Source organism: Macaca nemestrina, chromosome 1 (assembly GCF_043159975.1).
Source record: "Macaca nemestrina isolate mMacNem1 chromosome 1, mMacNem.hap1, whole genome shotgun sequence".
Lineage (NCBI taxonomy): Eukaryota > Metazoa > Chordata > Mammalia > Primates > Cercopithecidae > Macaca > Macaca nemestrina.
This window is the reverse complement of record NC_092125.1, coordinates 66,388,418-66,406,470: the sequence shown is the minus strand read 5'-3', so window position 1 is coordinate 66,406,470 and position 18,053 is coordinate 66,388,418. Positions and strand designations below refer to the sequence as shown.

The 18,053-nt window shown below is 50.8% G+C and overlaps 1 protein-coding gene across 1 annotated transcript in view; it reads left to right on the top strand.

The window, feature by feature from the left end:
• Nucleotides 1-232: 232 nt before the first annotated feature.
• The window catches only part of LOC105484884 (plexin A2), a 217,468-nt gene continuing 199,647 nt past the window's right edge, over nt 233-18,053 (top strand). Inside the window, exon 1 of the mRNA XM_011746981.3 lies at nt 233-971. The gene's annotated coding sequence lies outside the window, so the exon portion shown is untranslated. The remainder of the gene's footprint in view (nt 972-18,053) is intronic.

Genomic DNA, 18,053 nt, shown 5'->3' with positions numbered 1-18,053 from the left:
CTACTTAAGGTGGCCAATGGGTCCGGGCTGAGCTGGGCGCAGGACAGGCAGCGGAGCGGCCTCCGGATGCCAAACCTGCTTCTCCTTTGTTGACAGCTTGCGGAGGAGGAAGTCCGCGCGGGCGGGGGAGGGGGCACGGGGCTGGCTGTGGCGGGCGGTGCCAGCAGCGGGCGCGGCCCCAGCTCGGGCGGCCGCGGCCGGCGGGGAGGGGGTTAACGCGCGCGGCCTCTATGATAATGAGCTGCATGGTAAAATAGGGAGGCCGGCGCTCAGGGCTCCGCCGCCGCCGCCGCCGCCGCCGCCGCCGCCGCCACCGCGGGAGCCAGAGCTGCCGGGCTGAGAGGCATCCGCGCCAGACTGGAGCGGGAGGGCAGCGGAGCGCAGTTGCTGAGAATTTTTCAGCCGAGAGGGCGAGCGATCCGGAGAGAGACCCCGCGAGCTTGGGAACGGTAGGCAGCGCGAGGGCCGCAGCCGGCGGAGCAAACCTCGAAATAGATCTGGAAAGCCAGGCTCCCGGAGGAAATGGGACTGTGAACGAACCGGAGAGCAAGAAGGGAAGGAAGCGCCGGGATTGCTGATGTCAGAGGAGCCCGGAAAGTCGCGCTGGAAAAATCTGAAGACAGCCGGGGCTCTGCTTCTTCCCAACGAGAGACACCGCCGGCCACCCCCACACGCCCCCTCGGCGCCTCCAGGTGCCCCCCGCAAGCCGGCGACAGCGCCCAGCCGGGCTGCTGCGGGGCGACGGAGGACTGAGGGGCGCGCGGAGCGGAGACCGCGGGGCGACTTCAGGAATACAGATAAGTGGCTGGTGGCTTGACGTGGATTTTAATGAATTTGGACTCCATGTGGATTTGGTCTTCTCCCTGATTCGGAGCTGCGGGCAGGGAGAGGGGCCTCGCGCCGCCCTCAGCAGCCGGCGGCCGAGGCAGACGGAGCAGGGACGGAAGGACAGACCGACGTCGCCGAGCTGGGTAAGCGGCGGCTGGGCCGGACGCTCGGAGTCGGCAGCGCCTTCAGCCTTCTCCCCACAGGCGCGCACACCCGTGGCGGCTTCTCCCGCACCCGCCTCTTTGGGGTCCCGGCCCCAGGCAACCGGGCTTGGCCGCGGCGGGCGAGTCCCCGTGTGGGCTCGGCCACTTTCGCGGGCCGGAGCGCGGCGTGCGCGCGATCTCAGGCTCACTGGAGCCGGTGCCTCCCGCCCAGGGCTTCCCGGCCGGCAGCCAGCAGGCTTCCCGGCCGCGGGCTGAGGGCGGCAGCAGCGCTCCGCGGCGCGCCTCCACCGCGCACCTGCCGGCGCTCTGCGGCTTTGGGGAGCTCGGGGCGGCAAGGCTGTCCCGAGAGCTGGAGCCCAAAGAGGGCCTCGGTGGCACCAGCGAGACAACCCAAAGCCACAGTGGCCAGCGATCGATTTGGGGGCGTTCACTCCAGTGCCAGAGTCCCTGGTGGCCGCCGGCTGTCCCTTCAGATCCGGGACTGGAGATCAGGGGAAGGGGAAAACATCATTTGCGCGGGTTCCATAAGGCTCAGGGAGAGATTCCCAGGCACTGAATGGGTCTGAGTGTTTCATCTCCCAGGACTCCCTTTGCAGTGTATCGCCCAGCAGGGGTCCAGCCCCATAGTTTGAGGACCACGCGAGTGCTGGGGGTTGAAATGGGAGTTTGCTTAGGGTCCCAGAGGCTCCTTATGAACCATTTGAGAATATTTCCTTCCATGTGCTCTTTCTTGCCCCACCCCACAAGTTAGGTAGGGATCCTGGAAAATTCTAGCCCTTTTTATCCATCCCACAGGTAGTCTCTACAATACCAATCATGGTCTAGATGCCCAGAGAGTCACCAGAAACTACCATTCTAGGTCCCCGAAAAAGTGTCCACCTGTTTGGAATGACCCTTGCCCTAGTGGGACCTACCTACTCAAACTCAGCTCTGTTCAGGAGGGATAGAAATAATGGGGGAGAGGAAGTTGGATAAGAGATTTGAGGTTCTAGGTCAGCAAGGGTCTAGAAATGAGAGCCCCAGGAGGTGGGCAATGGAAATATGAACAGGATTCCTGTAGGAATCTAAGATGTTAGAGTGACAGTGGCACATCATAGAAGGTACGCAAGGGACATGAAGGCAGGATCAGTTTGAGGGGATTGGGACTGCCAATCACAGCTTGAGGCAGTCACTTGGGGGCCCATTGGCTTGGAGGAACCCACAGAAATTTGGGGTCACATTCATTTCCTTCCATTCACGTGCCCAGTGGACAAGGCTTATGAGCGGCAGGCCAAGATGAGTATCTTGGCTGGCCTGGGCTGGACACTTTGAGAGCACGAGTCAGGTTTAGCTCTCCCCTCTCCCCACACAATAGCAGTCTCCCTCCTTTGCTGGGCTTCTTTCCTAGACATTGAAACCTCACTGTTCCCTCTGGGTTGACTTTGGATTCTGGGGCCTTCTACTGAGTGACAGAGCCCCAGGAAGAGATAACCTTGGCTGGAGGAATTCAGCTATTCCTAACTGAAATGCACAACTTTTATGCAATGACCCCAGAAAGCTCCCAGAGTTTCTTGCAGCCCTCTCTCCTCTGACCTCCAGGCAAGAAAAGAGAAGAATTCATTAACTTCCCTCTCTCTTCACAGAGAACCATTTGAACTAATTACCTGGGATCTCTCCTCGGTGGTGTCCTGGGGGCTGAAGGGGCAGTGAGGAGAAAGGGTAGGGAACCAAGGAAACAGAGTGGAATCTGTGAAAATACCCTAGCGAGGTTGTTTTTCATTCCCCTTCTTCCACCCAGCATCACCACCAACCCCTCCTCATCCCGGAACTTGCCCCTGTTGCCACCAGCCAGCATTACCTAAAGGAGTTATTTCCCTCCACTCTGCAGCTGATCCTCTTCAGGGACCCGCTGATAAAGGGAGGGCAATGCAGACTGCCCTCTCTGCTCCCTCACTGTCCTCAGCAAATTGCATTAGGATGGGGGCAAATTGGCTTGCAAAGCAGTTAAATGGAAATGACATTTGGAGCGATGTGCAGGGAAGATGCTGAAGAGCAGCAGTGGTAAAGTACCAGGAGATCTCCTCTACCCAGGGACCATGAGTCTGCCAAGGAAATCCCAGCTGGTCCTTCTTTTTGACAGGGCATAAGGACAGGGGTCCCTTGAAGCCTGGAGCAGGACGGGGGGCTGGCTAGCTTTTCAGCCCGAGTCTAAATGAAGAGTATGGCAGTGTCTTATGTCCATCACCCAAAACCATGCCATTACAAGGTTGGTGGCCCCCCTTTCAGAGCTGGTCTGAATACCTACCTCTGTCTTCAGAGCACCAGGGGAGCATTTACCCTGCAACTCTCTTGACCATCAAAAGCTGCAGATGCGGTGAATGTAAAAGTTCATTCACCATCTGTTTTACTGAAGTCTGCACTTAAAATGAGGTTAAAAAGAAAGCACTCAAAGAACAGCTACCTGTTTCCTATTTACAAATACTTCTGATTACTCAGCTAATCTTTATTTCATGGGCAGGTTATAAGAAAACACAGGAGCAGGAGGCGAAACCAGTGACATGGTTAAATATACAAGGCAGCAGCTGACAGCAGCCTAAACTCACCACTTTAGGTGCTATGAAATATTTATGGTGCTGGAGTTGTCACTGTTTGGGGGTTTAATAGTTTCTATCCTACCTCATCTTCTATGATTGCCTCCCTAAGATATAGGGTTTGGTGTGGGGGAGGCAATTCCTGTCTCCAACAGCACCTCCCCACCACCACCAGCTGTCTCCCTGCATTGCCACACAGCTGTCTCCGCACACACGAACTGAGGCACAATATACTTCTGTCCATCATGGCAAATGGAGAGGCAAGGAGCGCCTAGCCGGCCCCCCACCCCCCACCCCCATTCTGATCATAAAGAGACTGCAGCATTGTGTTACAGTCTGTTAACTAGAAATAATTCAGGACTGTCCATAGGGAAACTGGTAGAAACAGGCTCTGAGGTGCTGGGAGTTTTACAGCTCATGTGCATTCCCCCCTCAGCCCCAGTCACCACCGCCCCACCCAGGGGCAGTCTGTTATCAATTCATTGTATGTGAATATTCTATTTCTACCCTTCACATATGTTCAGTTCAAACAATGATGAATGGAACCGGTTCCCTTAACAGTTTTTTCACTTCGTTACAAAGATTTCATGCCTGATTAGAGTAAATGAGGGGTGGGTGTGCATCCACTTCTTTTTTGGTCATTTCTAAAGGTGAGCCCTGTGGAGACAGAGAGAAAGGCAGTTCTTCCCAGGGTCAAACAGCTGGTCCCAAGGCGCGAGGGAGGGATGGCTGGTAAGAAGAGCATACCCCCGTCCTCCTGGGCTTAGCCCTCAGGCTCTCCTGGGCCTCATTCCCTAGCATTTAGGCATATGGAACCTCTTTATCTAGCTCCACACTGCTCCATCTGGAATTGGAGGGCAGAAATAGAGGCGAGAAAGTTCTTTGTTGGGGAGCAGGGTCCCTGCTGGGTAAGAGTGTAAGGGGAGATGAGGAAGGAAGGGTGCAGAGCTGAAAGAAATGGCTGAGGCCTGAGCAGTGCAAAAGTTCTCTGCTCCTACAGTTGGTTAACCATTAACCGCCTTCCCTGCCCCAGTTCTGTCTCCCTCTTGGGTGAAAGAATATCTCTGGGAAACTCAGAGGACCAGCAGGTGTTCCCCCATCTCCCCCCTCCTCACCCCAGCTTAACATTCGCTCTGTCTCCACTGTCCTGCCACAGCCCCAGGCTCAGCCTCTGACCCCTACTCACCTCTTCCTCACCTTCTTCCCCTGCCCTAGCATACTCTTCCTACCCACTGCCAGTTGTCCTTTTACCCAGGCATTGCCAGTTGTTTGCAGGGCAGGGTGTGTGTCAGAGACTGGGAAGCAGGCAGGGAGCTGGGGAGAAGCTATTGAAGGGAGCGACTGGCTTCACACAGGATTTGGAGCAGGAGCTCTGAGCTCAGGTTATAGACAGCTCTATAACCACTAGGATTTTCCTAAAGCTTCTCACTGTGGATCTGGCTTGTGGGTGGCTGTTTTGGCCCTTTGAGGTGAGTCCATGTGGTCCAAGTCCTTCCCAAGGCATTCCTAGCAAGTCAGACCTGGAATCCTGAACGTCAGAGGAAACCAGCAGGTGGATGGAAGATGTAGATCAAGATACAGGAGCAAAGGCACATGTGGAAAGACAGAAGTCAAGATATGGGCACAGGCGCAAATAAATGGAGAGAGGGAGGGAGACAGCAAGGGAAGATAAAGACAGAGAGACTGACAGTGTGAATGGGGGCAGACAGAGCTCAGAGCGAACATAAAGAGAAAGTGGGAAAGAGAGCCTTGCAGGCAGAAGGGGGTTTTCTGAATCTTCCCGGGCCAGGGAGGCTCTTGGCTGAACTGGGAAGCCGAAGTAGCAGGTTATCTCCACTAGAGGGGACTCTTGAAAGCCAGGCTTGGCCCAAAACAGTGGCTTTTGTGTGTGTGTGTGGTTTTTTTTTTAGAAGAAAAAAAAATATTAATAGATGAGATATATTCGAAACTTCCAGCTGTCACTTCCCAGAGACCACAACTGGTAGGGTCCTATTGCCAGGGAGACCTTTGGGCCTCTGTCTGTTTGCAGAGGATGAGAAGGCGCCTGCAGCATTAAGCAGGGGTGCATGGGTTGTGAGCAGCTCCGGAGAGGCCTGCCCCAGCAGGTCACGTCTAGGGGTGGGTGGCAGGGAGGGAGTGCATTCTCAACTTAATAGGCAGTCCAATCTGCTGGCTGGCCCCCCAAAAGGCCCTTGCCAGTTCTTATCAGCAACAGAAGTTTCTGGCCCATCCCCGAAGGGCCTTTACATGCCTTCCCATCTCTCAACTCCCTAAATGCAGATTTTTGAGACTCTCAGGTGGTAGCAAAACTGCTCCTGAGACTTTTTTTTTTTTTAAGACCTTTCAGGAACTGAATGCATGTCAACCTTGTATCGCTGATTTAATCTTTTTCTTCATATTCTCTGTGGGAGTCTTTCTCTGAATTAGAATTCCCCCTTTCATTTCAGCAGAGGACAATATTGAGAGACAGTGGAGTCCAGAGGCTTTTCTCATCTAAGGAGATAATAACTGCCTAAAAGGGGCATGGAAAAATATTGAAGTTTTGGGATGGGCAGGAGGCCAGAGCTTAGCAGCGTCTCTTCCGATCTGATAGCATCCCCTGATAGTTCATCTTGGTTTGCTTTAGCTCAGATGTACCTGGAGGTCAGGGCAGGGGGAAGGGAGGATAGAGAAAAGAAAGAAGAAAAACAAGATAAATGTATCGTGTTATGAAAGTTTAATTCTGCTTTTCTTTGGCTAAAATTACTGTGAGAGTGAGAGATAAAAGGCAGTGGAGTTGCCCTTGGAAAGTTCAAGTTGTCTTTCAGAGGGAAGAGGAGGAGGGATCCCAGGGCTCTGAGTGAAGAGCTGGTGAATGAGCTTGTCTCCTCTGTGCCTCCCAACACACACACATTCTCTCTGAGGCTTTGAGAAGACAGAAGCTTCTGACAGAGGAACCCTAGGCCCTCCCAGCCCTCTTGGAGGAGTTGTTCTCCCAGGCTTTCTCTTGTTCTATCTAAACAGCCTCCCTCTCAACTGCAGTATAGAGGGAGAGAAGAAGGAGAGATTCTTGCCCTTTGTACTAAACCAACAGGATGACACTGAAAGCGGGAATTGGAATTCATTTAAGTTTAAATAAATAGGGATCCATCATCTCTGTGGTGCCAAGAATGTGGTACCTCCCTCCTAATACAAGGATGAAAAAGTAATAGATCCTACCTTCAGGGCATTTACAGTACATTAAGGGAGTGAAGGAAGAAATTGCATAAGCCAAGTACCCCCCAAATACCTGTAGTAAAAGGCAGAATGGCATTAACAATGTGTACTAGGGGGTCAGAGGAAGTGAGAGCAGACAGCTCCTCAAAGCCTTTGCTTTAAGTCATGGGAGATGAAGATTTCCAGGAGAGACTCAGAGGTGCTGGAGAACGTCACAGTTTCCTGTGAAGAATGATGACTATTTAATGCCCTTGTGGGCTCCAGCCTCTCACAGCTACCCCTACTTACCCGATTTTTCCCTCATTCTTCTCTGAGGATTTTAAATGGACAGCGTTGGAGTTGTTTTCTATTAGTCAACATCCTAGAGCAAGGACTCCAGGGTGCACACTCCCAAGGGTTTTCATGTTGTATTCTATGCAAATTTCATCCCTTTCTGGTACTTCTGGAGCTGGCGTGTAGAGGCCAGTGTGGTGCCTCAGGAAATAATATTACTCATCCACATTCACATTTAAGTGTCCAGAATCCTGCTATTATGCACCTACTCTTATCTGAATGAGGTTATTAAATGGAAGGACCTGAGAGGGAAAATTTGGATTTTATCCCTACACCCTGGCTGGGCAGGGGAGTCTGTCCACTCCTCAGGCTCCCTCTGCCATGTGCTTGCTATCTGGAGAAGGAGCCATTCTCTTTTAAGCTTTCTGTCCATTAAGAGGGTAGAGGGATACTAATGGAGAAAGGTTAGAAGGATGAAGATTTCAACTCAAAGAGAAGGTAGCCATTCTCTTTTAAGCTTTCTGTCCACAAAGAGGGCAGAGGGATACTAATGGAGAAAGGTTAGAAGGACGAAGATTTCAACTCAAGGACAGTCTCTAAACCTATAAAGGAAGGTCATGTTCTCCCTGCACCTTGTCTGAGGCTGGGGGAGCCACATCAGTGATGCTGTCAGGGAACAGACCCCTGCACTGGGAAGCGCAGAGCCAGGGCCATACTTAGGCTTCAAGAGGCCTGTGAAACCTTGGAGATTCTGTATCTTCAAGAATGATGTGGGTACATGTTGTTTTGTATTTCTGAAGAGAAGGAGTTCTTGCCCCCTCCACAATGTAAAGAACCACTAGATCCCAGTCTCTAGAACCTTTCCTAGCCGTCGTTTCCGCTTCTGCTCTGGTGGTGGAATGGGGCTTTGGATGAGGAGTTGTAACCCCAGTGCCTCTGAGTGGTAGAAAACTCAGTAAGTGAACAAGAGCATGCCAGGGACAGCTCAGAATGTCAGGGGAGCCTATGGATTGTGATTGCTCTGTGACTATGGGCAGGTCTTTTTACCTTTGAGCAGGGATTAGAGGGAGTGGCCGGCCAGGCAGCGTGCTCCACCCTTTAAGGGAGAGAGGGTGGAAGGTTCAGGAGCAGAGGAAAGGGTGAGTAGAAAAGCCCTGCCTTGCGGTGTAGAGGCAGGAGGACCAGCAGGCAGACAGAAGTGGCGAGAGGGGATGTTGCTGCTTTGAAGTGGTTTCCTGCTTCATAAAAGCGAAAGGCCTCGGCCGGGCTGGGTAAATATTACGTTGGCCTCTGACCTCCCACCTCCCCTGACTGCTCCCCCGGTTTCCCATTTTTTTCTCCTGAGGAACAAAAATACCTGAAGGAGAAGAGCCAATTTTTTGAATTTCACTGAGAATGGGGTTCTTAGCGGGAGCCCAGCCCAAGCCGGACAGGAAGACCCAGGCTCCTTCCCTGTCCACAGACAGGAGGCCCCGCGTGAGTCAGCAAAGCTCTCGTTCCAGGTCTCTGCTCCGTGTTTTTGGGTAGTGGTGTTTTCCAGGAGCAGGGCTGGCTGGGGATTGCACAGTGCCCTGACGACACTGACGCCCCACCCTCACTCCTGCTGCCTGAAACTTTCTAACAAGTCCCACCACTCTCTGTGAGATTAAAACCCAGGCTACCACGTTTTCTGTAAGACAAACACCCCACCCCCATGAGGTTTATCTGTAAATGAACAAAATTCGAGTCTACCACCCCACTCGGAGTGACCCCCCGGGGGTCAAGTTCTTCAGCTTTCTTGACCCACAGACTGAGAGAGAAAGATCTGAACTGCATGGGGAGCTGGAAGCCACTCCCAGCGCCCTCCTGCGGGAGGTTTAGGCCCCACTGAGATGGTTGAGAGCAGATGGTCAGGAAGAGCCCGGTGTCAAAGAGTCAAACAGGAACTAAGTGCCTGCCTTCACACTTGTAGCCCTTCCCTCTTCCTAAAGATTTCTCACCTGTTGACCAGTGCTTACCCTCCATTTGTTCCCTGGTCCCAGGAAGGAGATAAGAGGTTAGTTACGCTCTAGCGGAATTGGCTCCTGCCCCTTACCCAGCACCTTGGTTTCTCTGGCTGTATAATGGAGTGAATACTCAAGCACCCTCACTTGTCTTTGTTTCTGGAGTCAGGCCCAGGAAGAGGGTGTTAGGTAAGTTGGAAAAATGACAAGTACTGGAAACAGGGAAAATTATTCTAAATTTTGGAACAGGTATAAAAAGCAAAACCAGGGTTATTTTCCCCCTCTCTCTCCAAATTTGTTTGGAATTTTCTGAGAAAAATAAGATTTCATTTAAAGAAAATCTGTATGCTAAAGTATAAAGGGCTGACTACTTGGTGGAGATGGGAAATAGAGAAGAAAGTCAACAGTGGCCCTGCAAGGAGACTACCTTCAGGGCTTGTGGTCAACACTTAACCAGTGGGATTGGAATTTGAATTCTGACTGTGCCGCCCTTGGATTTTTAGTGCCTTCAGAGCTCTAAGAGTGGACACGAGTGACACTGTCATAGGATTGGTAGGTTGGCATTGCTATGGGAGTCAACCCTTCATGGAAGAAGAAAAGGCAGAGCTCATGAGCGTCTGGCTGCTTGGCTGCAACAGGGCTTGCATCTCTCCTGCAGAGAGAGCTCCTGGGGCAGGGACGTGGATGGAGCAGACACATCACAAAGAGCGTTAGCAGGAGTGGAGTCCAGGAGCCCAAACTGGACCCTGGGGCTCAAGGATCATGTCCTTGGTAGTACTGATCATCGGTCAAAACATAGCAGGATGTCTGGGGAGAAGCATCAGCTGTCTTCTAGTAGGCCAAGAAGCTCCCCAAGCACCACAAGGAGACTTGTCCCTGTTGGAAGTGCAGAGTGCGGGATGGGGCCTGTGAGAGGAGAGTCCTAAACATCCCACAGCACTGTCCAAGAGCCTGCTTCAGAAAATGGGGGCAGCAAGATGCCTTGATTTCCTTTCTAAATATTATTTTTTAAGAAAGAGTTTGAATTGCAGAATAAATAGGTGTTTGGTGTAGAATACTTGGGAAATGTTTTTGAGCGTTTAATAGTAGCTTTTACCCAGGCCCTCATAGTGGATGTTAAACCCAAGTCCAAACTGGGTAAGTGCATTGCCCTGAGTCACACAGCAAGCTGCCATTCACTGCCCTCCAATTGCTAGGAGGTTTGTTTGCCCCAGCCTCACCCACCACACTCTCTTGATCTGCCCACTTAGCTACCTTTGCTCTCCAGTCTCTTGTCCCTGCACTGTGCCCAGTGACCTCCCCCATCTCTCTCTTCCTTGGTTTTGAGCAGACAGGCATCTCACGATGACGCAGTATTCCCTGTGAGAACTGACCTCTCCTCTTCTCTACCCATCTGCCGGCCCTCAGCACACACCACAGCCCTTCCATGGTGCTGGGCAGTGTGGTGTCAAAAAACTCCCCCTTTTGAATAGCTCCAACCAGCTTTCCTCCATCCACAGTAAGCCTTGATATTTGCACAGTCAATGGCTCTGGCAAGGCCAAGCTGCCCCTCCCTCCCCGAGAGGCACTGTGGGCACTGTTTGTGTTTCAGTCTCTATAGACTCAGCATTCACAACTTGAAGAGGCTGAGACAATGACCCAAGCAGCTGCCTGCAGACTGTGCTGGCTGGGAGGCGCAGAGAGCTCCAGTCTCACAAGGCTGCGAGGGAATGAGAGGCAGGGAGGGTCGGCCCAGACTGGATTTGCACATCATGCACCTGGGAGCATTCTCGGGCAGCTGTGGCTGACCTGAAGGGAATGAGGGGTGCTGGGATCCAGAGAACCTTGTCTAGGCCACCCAGTTGACGTCCACTGCATGCCCCCAGCTTCCTTGGCCAAGTTTTCCACCAACTGTGCAGTCCCTGGGGGCCTGGAAGAAAAAGCAGGGCCCTGGGGAAGCAGCCATGTCTGGCCTGGGGATGGGAAGAGGCAACATTTGTCTGCATAGAGAAAAACAGGAAGCTTCACCTGGGAGAAGAAAGGTACATTCCTTGCAAGAAATTTTAAAGTTGGTGCAGCATAATTTCATTTGACTGAACAAGTGTTTATAGAATATCCATATACTAAGTATGGTAGCAGGGAGATAAGTCACTGTCCAGGTTCTTGAGGAGGTTTCAACCTGGAAGAGAGGGTATGCACTCAAATCATTGTCCTACAAGTCACAAATAAGTATTGCAAAAAGACAGAAAGAGCAAGATTAGTCAGAGCTATCCCAGCCTGGAAAAGGCTATCTAGGGAGGGAATGGGCTTTACAACATTTAGGGAATTCAAGCAGAGGCTAGAAGATGGCCAGGTCTCAAGAAGAGATTCCTGCATAGAGCAGAGATATCATAGCTGATAGCTGAGGGCCCCACCCATCCTAAATTGTCTAAGCTTGAGTTTCCCTGTTTGCTGCTCAGTAAATCCAAATTCGGTGGAGGAAAAGGCTCTGTTATGAAGTGGAGTGTCAGGTCCATACAGTTGAATTACAAAGTAAGTAAAGTTGGTTCTCACACCTTCAGGCCCATGGCAGTCTCCTCTGAGCAGGGTGCCAGGAAGGCTAGGCTGGGATTAGCCCTGGTCTCCTCTGGAGCCAGAATTCTCCTAATCGTGTTAAAATTAACACTCCCTCTACAAGCAGGAGCAGACCCCTCTGAACCGAGATTTGGTCAATTCTCTGCTTGCACAGCTCTAACTTCTAATCATTGTCATAAACAGGATGGAAGCAGCTGCTCACTCCAGTCTATTATCAGCTTGGTTGGAGACAGAGAAATTTAAATGACAGTAAGATGCTTAGCAAAGAAACGAAAGTCAGTGTTAAAAATAAAGAAAACAAGACAGCTTGTTTCATCGAAATAGAAGGGTTATTAAACAGCCCTGAATTAATCAGTGATCTGCCACTGTCGGGAATTGAAGAGCAGCAAGGCCAGGGCTGAGAGCTGGGAGGAGATGGGTAAGGAGAGGAGTCTAAGGCAGATAAGAGGCTCCTGCTTTCTTGGGCTGGCTGTAGGGACTGTAGAGGTGGTTGGTCTTCAGAGGGGTTGCTGGCAGTTAGCATTCTTTCCCACAATAAAGGGCCGGCTGGGGAGAGGGAGACTGGCACAGTGGTCTCTCCTTACAGATTTGTGCTTTTGGATCCTTTCCATCTGCCACCACCTGTGCAAGCCCCTGGCCATGTCCAGGCCTCAGCCCCTCCCCAGCCTTCCTTCCCTCCCGCCAGAACTGGGCAAGAGCCAAATGGCATTCAGTGGATGGCCAGCAGCTCCCAGCCCCAGAAATTTTCCTCTAATCATTCACGGGGGGTCCCCAAGAATTCAACTCTGAGTCACAGCTCCTTAGACCCCACCTCCATTCGCAAAGAGTAGTAACAGGATATCCTCAACTATGGGCAGAGTATTGCTTATGTGCAGGCAGAGAGTGTCCTCTTGAGTAAGTGATCTCTTCCAAGATATATCAGTTGGTGACATCTGCAACACCAGGCAGCAGAGAAGCCAAGTGACATGTTTAACTCCAAGACCCCCCAAGTCCAAGTCCCATTTTCACATCTGGTGCCTTTGCCAAAATATTCAACCTCAAATACACCTAAGTCCTCTCACCTGTAAACTGGTGATGCGGATGCTGCTCTCAACCTCACCGGCTTGAGTAAGGGGTACATTAGTGGGATGATGCATGTGAAATTTTTAGGAAATTGTAAAATCACTGCACAAATACATGTTCATATTACAGTGGGGTCCCTTGCAGACTCAGAACCAAACGTCAGAAGAAAGGTTTTCCAGAGGGCATGGAATGCATCTGGGAGGAGAGCAGACAGACCTGCTCACACCTTCGCAGGGGTGTGGAGGGGAGGGCGGGTGGCCAGGCACATCTGCGTGCACATGTGCCTTCATCCAGTATGGAACATGTTGGATCTTGAGTCAATCACTCCAGGAGCATTTTCTTTGCTCCTTGACCTCCACATTCTTTCCCCTCACCCCTTCCTCCCGCTTCCCTCCTGGGTCCCTCCTGGCTGTTTACCCTTTTCCCGGCTTCTCTCTCACACCCCATTCATCATCCAGGGCCAGATTCTCACTCAGGGAGCTCTTTTCATCTCCTGCCCTAGGTCCTCCCTCCCCGGCCTGCCATTCCCACCCTGCTCCCTGTCAGCACATTCCTCTCCTTGTCTCAGCCTCTCTGAAAACTGCACCCTTCGCTCTCCTTCACAGCGGGCTGAGGGATCCGAGAGGGGTCTGGGGCTGGGCTGATAGCGCCTCGAGGGTCTCAAATGTCTACTTCCTGTGCTCCTTCACCAAGGAGCTGATGCCACTCAAGGTGCTTAAGTGTCCTTCAGGCCAAGTGTCTGGACCTCTTGGCACAGAAAAGACCTTTAAGTGGTCAAACCTCTTCCCAGAGTTCCAGCCACCCCTCAGTTTTCGCATGCCCCTTTAATCCAGCTCCATGGCACTCCCCTTGCTTGGTGTGTATGAGTGTGAGAATGCCTGTTATTTAGGAGAGGCTGTCTGACAGCTAAGGATCTCTACTGCAAGAGCTGGGAGTCTCAGACAAAGAGAGAAAAATAATAGAAACTGCAGGTGGGAAGATACAGGGTGGGGACATAGCCTGCTTAAGAAGCTTCCTCCTGAAAAGGAGTTAGAGCTTTTTTATTGGAAGGCTGGCTGTTGGTTCAGAAAAGCACTAGCGAGAAAGAGAGGCAGGGAAAGACAAGGAAGGAAGAGGAACTTCAGCCTGTGTACCAAGGCGGACCTGTATGGGAAGGGCCCAGAGAATGCGGGGCCCCAGCCAAAGGAGCTGGTATCTCAGCATCTTCTCCTCCTCCTCAGGACCGGTTTTCCTCTTTCCTCCTCTACGCCCTTCTGTGCTGCCACAGGTGGCTGGACAAACAGCAAGAGCAACACAAGTTGTCCTAAATCAGCTGAGGGCCATGAGAGGAGGGGTGGCCTGGAAGTCATGGGACCACTGATAGAACTGGTGGGAATGGCTACTCAAGACCTCAGGTTAGCATGGGGAGAAGGTGGGACTAGCAGCACCCTGTTTGTTTCTTCCAAGAGGACTGAGTCTCGGCAGGCAGGTGCTGGGTCACCACATTCTACTGCACATGATCACTGCTCTCTTGAGCTAAAACAGAACCCTCAGAGTTTGTCACCATCATACAAGGCAGCCCAGGAGATGATGTTTTTGTACAGTGTTTCTCCAAAAACAGAAACAAGAGTAACTGGTGTTTACTTAAAGCACTAGAGTTTACAAAACAATTTCACATCCATTATCTCATTGATTCTCACCACAGCCCTGTGAGGTGTCATTTTACAGCTGAGGAAAGTGAGGCTCCAAAAGGTTAAATAACATGTTCAAGGTCACTGAATTCGGAAGTGACAGAATGAGGCTTGAGCCCAGGTCCCTCTCCAAAGGCCAAGGTCTTTTGTTTGTACCATCCAGCACTGTGAGCTTGACCTCCTTGTTGAAGACCCTGTTCTGGAACCTTCCAAAGGGACTTCCCCCACCCCACTCTGTTGATCACTTTATATTGTGAATTTTTCATTTTTTATTATTTTATGCTTCTTATGTGATCCATGATATTATATGGTTAGCGACTCTGGAGTGCTCTTGCAAAGACTCTTCCTGCACAGGTCTGGATTATACATTCTTCAAAGACAGAGCTGGTATTTTCCCATTCTTCTCCATCTTTCTTCCCACCTCACCCATCTAGCCTCACCCAGTGTGTTCAAGACAAATAATAGCCAGGATCCTTCCTAAATTATTCACCTCCTTCTTCACTACCTCCTGAAGATCAGTCATGACAGATCCCTGAGCCAAGTGTATTAGTCCAAATCATTTCTTGAGGCCGACTAGCAGGGACAGTGTCCATTGAGGGAAAGCAAATGAGCACCTGGGTCCCGCCTCTCGCTGCTCTCGACAATTCAGGCTGAGCACAATATGGAGTGAAAGTTATCATGCTAGCCCTACACGGATACCAAGAAGCATGAGATACTGTTCTTGCCTTCAAAGGGCTTCTAATTCAATGGGGAGATAGGAAATAGTCACATAAAAAAGACAGCCAATGCTGCAATGTAGTGTGTGCTAGAATCAGTGTGTGCCCAAACCAGCAGTTTTTAATCGAGTTTAGAGGAGAGAAAAGAGATTGGAGGTGGAGAGGCCCTAGAGGGTTTATGAGGCTTTGAAGGATGGGCTGGGTATGGATAGGCAAAGAAGGGAGTGGAAACAAGCATTCCAGGGCAGGTTGTTTTGGGGACTCAACAGACCAGCCAGTTTGTTGGGAGAGGAGTCACTCTGGGAGAGGTGGGCAGTGAGGTTCGAGAAAGAAGAGCCAGCTGGGGAAGGACTTGAACTTGGGTGCTTAGCAGTGCTGAGTCTATCTGGGCAACAGCAAGGAGCCATAGAAGGTGTTTCCATAGGTGAATTTCACACTTTGGCCATGTGCGTGGCAAAGTTAGACAGTGGGTCTGAGGCACAAGAAATGAGGCAGCACAAGGCACAAATTGCAGATATGTGGCTGGATCTTGGCTGCCAATGGGTTTCACCAGGGTCTGTCTCAGAGGAAGGCCTGGATGGTGACAATGTGACTGGCTTAGAAGCATTATTTTCAGGGAGGCAGCATGGGGATTCCTGGTGAAGAGCCCTGCCTTTTGAACTTTTGGGAACCCTAGCTTCTGGAAATGAGCAGTGCTAAAAAGTGCACATCATCTGGCACTAATGGTCACTGTCCCTGAGATAGAGATGAAGAATCACGGATTGGGAGTCATCCTTGTCCCTAGAGAGCTTCAGTGGCCAGCCATGTGAGGCCACTGGAAGTAGAAAGGAAAGTCTGCAAAAGAAAGCAGGAAGTTCTCTCACCTGGGTCTTCTGGGAGCCATTAACATTTTTCTTCAAGAAGAAAAAGATGTGGACAGCTTCAAAGGAGAGTATGTGGGATTTTAGGGTCAGTTGAGATGAATGCCTAGTGCTTTGTTCTGGTTTTTTCTTACTCCATCATTGTTCCTCCTTTTCCCTCCCAGTAGTGTAAATTAGAGCAGTGTCATTATTTTTGAAAACGTTATGTTTAATGGCAGCATAATATGCCATTATATGGAGTAACTGTAATTTATTTAGTCTTTTAGTTGAGTACTTTTTAAGCTTGCTCTCCTGCCCCATCTCAACCTCAAAGAGTCCCTGGCTCTCCCTTGTACAGTGAAGATTACATGAGAGACATTTCCAGGCTGTTTGAAAATATCATTTGGAATTGCTCTGAAAGGTGGCTGCCAAGCTAGCAAGCCTCTTGCCACCCCTGGATTCCACCTGGTGCGTGATAACCATGACTCCTGTGTGCCCTACCCCAGCACTGCCTGGTTACCAAAATAAAGGATCAGCTCGGCGTAGACATAAATGGAACTGTGGAGCCCCAAGTTTTGACCTTTAACATAAAGTACTTGCCAAATCTTACTAAACATTCTGGTGAGTTCTTCCAGACCAGTGATAAGAAGGTTTGGCTGAAAAATAAGCCTTAAGAATCTAGGCAGTGTAGAGTAGTAGGGAAAGCATGGGCCTCAGCAATCTTGGCTTCCTAGCTGATACTCGTCAAGTTAGGCTTCCTGAGATTCCATTTCTTCATCTGTGAAATGGGGATAGTCATGCCCATCTTGCAAGGTAATCACACAACTATGGATAGCATATACAGGGCATGTAGCATAGTGTGCCATGTAGCAGGTGGTTAATAAAGGATAATAATAGTAACTTCTCTTCATTGTTTTCTTCCAGAAAATAAATGAGAGTTGCTAGTAATTTGCTACTTGTGGTCATTAGAGTATGAGGTCTCCTAACGTGAATCTTGGCTTAGCAAAGCCATATGCCTACTTTTATTTCCTTTTCCTGCCTTTGGAAGGAGCCTGAGAATTCCTTTTTCTGTCCTTTAATCCCGTAATGTCTACCAGAACAGCAACTCAACTGATAAGGTGGTTTAAATAGGGTCCTGTTAGAATCAGGGAAGAGGTGGGATGACCTTCCTTGGACTCCCTTAGCACAGAAGGCAGGAGTGCTCCCACGGCCTGCTTCTCATAGCATCAGAACTCTGCTAATTTGGAGAAATTTTTTCTGACCCAGTGGGGAGGTGGCCATGGCAAAAGAGGGCTCCTTCCTGACCCTCCCCCAAAGGGGGTTGAAGAGGACAGAGCCTAAGGAAGGGGGAGCAGGGGATGGGGTGGCAGGGAGGGCAGCTGCTTGAAATTGATTGCCCTTGTAGTTTAGTTTATACCATGCGGCTCTCTCAGCTCTGCCCGGGTGGCGACCTTTAGATAATAAAGGGAATTCTGGGAGATTTCTGACAGGCCCATGACATATGGGGCAGGTCTGCAGGGTCAGGCGGTGTATCTCCCTGCTCCCGGCCCCAGGGTAATGAATCTTGTTTTGACTTTGCAAAGCCAGCTCAGCCAGTGTCCCAGAAAGAAACAGAGCCCCCGCCAGCCCCTCAGATGAGTGCACATCTTGGAACCCTTCATAATTCAGGGATACAACTCCAAACTTTTATAGCCTGTGAGTGGAGAGGACAAACACTGCCTGTTTTGCTAAGGCCCTGGGAGAGCTGGTGTGGTTTCCAGGGCTCGATCAGAGCCTACTGGGAGACCTGGGGAAAAATAAAACCACAGAAATCTCTCCCTGACGTTAAAAGCAGTGGTCCCAGGACAGGGCCTGTGCCTGGAGGAGGAGCCGGGGTGGGAGAAGGGGAGATCTCTCCTTGGGGTCTGGTAAGTGGTAGATTCACTCTTCTGGGTAGGAAAAGCCAAAAGAAAAAAGAAAAAAAAAGGGTAGGGTCCACCCTGCAGGAAAAGCAGAAATCAGCACATCCTAATTCTCATCCCCAAGCTCTCAGGGGCAGAGCAAGTGAGTTCTCTGGGCTACTGTTTTCTGGGCTGGGTGAAGGCAGCAGGAGTCAGCAGCTCCTGACTGTTGATACCCCCCCATCTCTGCAAATCTGCATGTGCATGCACACCCACACCCCTCTTCTTTAAAAGAACAATTCCTGAACCATGAAGTTTGAT